A 4,559-nucleotide genomic window follows, 5' to 3' on the forward strand; every position below is an offset into this window, starting at 1 on the left:
AACACACACCTAAGCCTCATGAAATTTTATACCTCATAGGCACATTACTTTCCTTGATAAAATAACATTTACTTAAAAGAAAATGTATAACACAGAATGTACTACAGAATATGCCTTTCTTACATGCTATGACTAAAAAAGAACTACATATTTATACAGACATTTTATTATTCACTTTTCAATTCTGGTTTATTTTCAGTTTTTATTAAGAATAAGTCTTCTATGTTACTTTTAAAAATCAATTTCATATTCTTTCTACCTTTGTTTAACCTAGAGAAGATTAAACATTTACATCCCAAACACAATATCCACTACATTATTTTTTAATTTCTTGTTATGTAAACATAAGCAAATCATTTACTTTATTTCATTTAAGATATCTACCATTAACAAATTTGCAGTTCAGGTGGTACAAATTGATAGCAATCTATATAAAATACTTTTGTGCTTCCTTATTGTTGCTGTTATAAAACATAGCAATGTTCTACCAGAAAGCTATAAAATTAAAGTCATTACTATTCAATAAATTTCATACAAGGTTTACAATGTCTAACTGCCATAATCGTTTGTGAAGAAATTAGATCTATACAAAAATAAGAGAGAGAGAACTAATTTCTTGTCCCAAAAGAAGATTGCTGGAGTTTTCCTTTGGCCATCTTTAACAAAGACACATTTTTACCATCTGTGATAATATAGGATTGAAGAACAATAAAGCAAATTGTGTGTCCAGTGGCAAGTTACCTTCGGTCATATATTTTCAATGCAAATTTCAAGATGCCATTTTCAGTTTTATGAGGTGTTTAAATGATCTATTTACTCTTTATAGGAGAAAATCAGTGCTTTAAAAATCTACAAAATTAAATAAAATGTTTTTAGTATAAAGCAATGTAAGATTCAGCAGAGTTGGAGCTTTTTTATCAAATCAGAAAATGAATATCGAAGTATTTTTAAGATCTGTGGAGAGAGAATACAGTTAATAACATTTTTCAAATCCAATAATTGTTATTTTAGTTTATAAATATACTATATGCTCAGGCTTAGACAGATTCCCTAAATTTCTAGACGGTAGATATATTTTGTGTAAAATTTGACCATTATATTCATCATCTTAATTATTAAAATTCATTTAATACATATTACAAATGTCACCTGTCAAACGTCTCTTACATGAAGTTACATACTTGGAGACCAGCTGTATATGTCTTTAACAATAATGCTTATTTAGCAAAATGCAATTTGATACCAGCACAGAATTGGATTTTCAACCATTTATATATAAAGCTGTAATTCATTATGTATATATATGTGTATATATAATGTACATATATAACATTATTTAGCAAACAATGTCAAAGAACCTGTGCATCTCAGCAAAATGTGTATGGTATAGTTCATTAACCACTTTCTTCAATGCAGCATGCTTATTTATATATACAATCCTTCAATAGCACTTAGGTACCTTAAAGAGCAGATTTATGCCCATTTAACTTTGTATATTACATTTGTTGATAAATTACTTTGCATGTAATACTAAAAAATTAATTAATGCATCCACTAAGCCACTGCAATTGAATCCATCTCTTATGTGAAATATGATTACACGATGTAATTAAGTCACTACGGTTTTTATGTTTATTCATGATAAACTTAAAGCTTCTATATTACTTATAAAATTTGTTAAAAATTTAAAGATATTTTTAATCTGTCATTTATTCCTCACTATTGCATTAGAAATAAATATTTTTATTCTAAAGTAGCTTATTGAATGTTTGAACAAATGAAACAAATTGATTATAATTTACATCATATAGTTATTTTTATCTAATACAGCAGATATACATATGTATATAATCTATTCATCTTCCTATCTACCCACTCTTTCATATATACATAATTCCACCTATCTTACTACTGAAATCACCCTAAAATATTTGTCTTCATTTAACATACTAGTATCTCAATAAGTTCATTAATGTAAATTCAATGAAACCCATAATTATTAGATAATAGCTTTTAAAATTATTATAGTATCATAGCTAATAATACACTTGGATTAAAAGTAAAGGAAATGAACAACTAAAGTTTCACTGAGTTACAATAAAATTAAGTTCCAACAACTTTTATAGGAAGCCTGTACATAATTTATTCAAAATTTCTTCTGTAACACTTCAATTGTGGAGTTGAGATCTTTGAGATTGATTTGATCAGATGAAGGATCAAAATAATTTCAATAGTAGTAGATTTGAACTGATGATTCTACAAACTCCTCCCTAATCCTTAGTAGTTATTTTCTCACTAGACTCCTTCTTAAGTTGTGGTCTGCAACCCAACACAGATGCCCTATACATGGGTACTGCGAGAAAATTTTCTCATGCATCACAGATCTAGTTCTCTTTAGAATAATGATAACTTTTGTATTAATAAATTGAAGCTCTGGAGCTAATTAAAAGATATTAATCAGGTGTATTCTTCCCCAGGTTTAATATCTCCCTCTGCTGGAGGTATTGATGAGATATGGAAACCTGTTGCAGTAACTCAATAACACAGCACTGTCAAAGAGGTTTTGATTTATTTGTTATTTATATTATAGTGTTTATTGACTAGTCTGTGAGGCCTTCATCTTTGCAGTCTATAAAATAACACATGGTATAATAAATGTTATAATTTGTTTTAAGAATAGAGCCACAGATAAAATATTACATAAACCACGAGAGAAAATTATTATTTGATCACAAATAATGAAAGCATCCAATGATAATGTAGTATTTCGGCTGAGTCTTTGAAATCTCTATTAATAGAGTTTATGGGAGACAACACTAAACATATTTACCTGTGTAGGAAGAAAAGATAGATCAGAGTGCTTGTGAGATTAAAAAGAAGTTTGGAAGATACAATCAACTTGCTTCTTTAAGGAATAAGGAACTACATAGAGTTAGACCAAGACCAGCCAAATAATTGGTGGGATCTTTGTTCAAAAATTATTAAGAATCTCAAGATGCTAACAGTAGAACATTAAGCCAGGCCTGGACTCTTCTGAGCCTGGGGGCCTGTGTGTGTTTGGACAGTTCATATTCCCATGAAGACATTCCGGATTAGACTAAAGATACCAAAGAGAGAACAATTGTAGGAGGAATATTAGAGAGTATTATTGATAAATATATTAATAGTAAACAAGGATCCACATAAGTTCTCCTAACTGAAAAGGAAGTTGCTTTTAAATATTAAATTTGAAGGGGGAAAGTAGTCCAATAGTATGTATCATAAAGTTTGGGTATTTATGAAGAAGAGTTATTTGTCTTACGTAGATAGACTTCAGAGTCTCTGAGAAAGAAAAATAGAGTTCATTGACACAGTTAGGTCACAGAAAACTTGTTTGCTGAGAAAAGTATTCTCTCAATCATAAGATTCTAGTAAAATGTGATACCAGGAAAAAGTACATAACTATCATGTAACTCTAAACATAGTATTTTAAAAAATCACCTAAAACCTCTAACTAGTTAAAACTGTTTCAATGAATTGAATAATGTAAGAAAATGCTCAGACGTGTTTATACATCTGAGAGAATGGAGTTTTTTCTTTTCTTTTCTTTTTTCTTTTCTGTTCTTTATAAGTAGCACCTGAGGTAAACCAATGGGTCAGTAAAAGTGGTAGAGATTAATTAGTTGCTTAGAGTGGATATGATATCAGATTTTAATAAGAAGTAAAAAACTTTAAAACAAGGGCCTTCAAGAAATATCAGAGAACATGAAATACTCAGAAAGCCTAATGAGCTACCTTCTATCTGAGAACAAAAGTGAAGAAATTATCACATATATGTGAAGTGATTAAAGATTTTTCCAATGTCCATGATAAAAATCATTATAGTGAGTGAAGAAGAGTCAATAATAGAATATTTAATCAAGGCCTCATTTTTACACATGAAAAAAGTTATCAGAAGTCCTGTTATTAAATATAAAGTGTTTTTAGAGACATTCAAGCAAAAGAAATGCAAACGGAAGCAGGATTTTACCAACCAATTAACAAATGTACAGTTAGTCTTTGAAGAAAGTTGTGTACAAACAGAAATCCAATTTAGTTTCATTGATTGTAATTTTATTTCATTCTTAGGGTCATTATAGCCCTATATATTTAATTTCCCTGAGGCTATTTGGAAATAAACTACGTCTCTGGAGGATGAAAGCTTTATTTTGAAATATATTCCTGCCGAGGATACGTAACAGTGATTTTGCAATATAATCATTTTAGAAAATAGACTAAAACCATAGGAGTTACTTTAGTTAATCCTAATTGGTATTTCTCAACTTTGAGGGCAGCAGATTGTTTTCTTTTAGTGCTAATTACTACTGTTCCACCCCTTTATGTTGTGACTTAAATAAAATGCACTCTGCCTGTTATCTGACATAATCTGATAATTATTTCTTTAGGGATTTACATAAAAAATAAGCTAATGTAAAGTTATAGCAGAAAGAGCACTCACCTAACAGAGGAAATTATAGTTCTAACCTTTGCTGTTCCATGGACGAAATCTTTTATTGTGGACAATTCTTTTTTTTTTTTTT

This window comes from Propithecus coquereli, unplaced genomic scaffold, assembly GCF_000956105.1.
Source record: "Propithecus coquereli isolate 6110/MARCELLA unplaced genomic scaffold, Pcoq_1.0 Scaffold55, whole genome shotgun sequence".
NCBI lineage: Eukaryota > Metazoa > Chordata > Mammalia > Primates > Indriidae > Propithecus > Propithecus coquereli.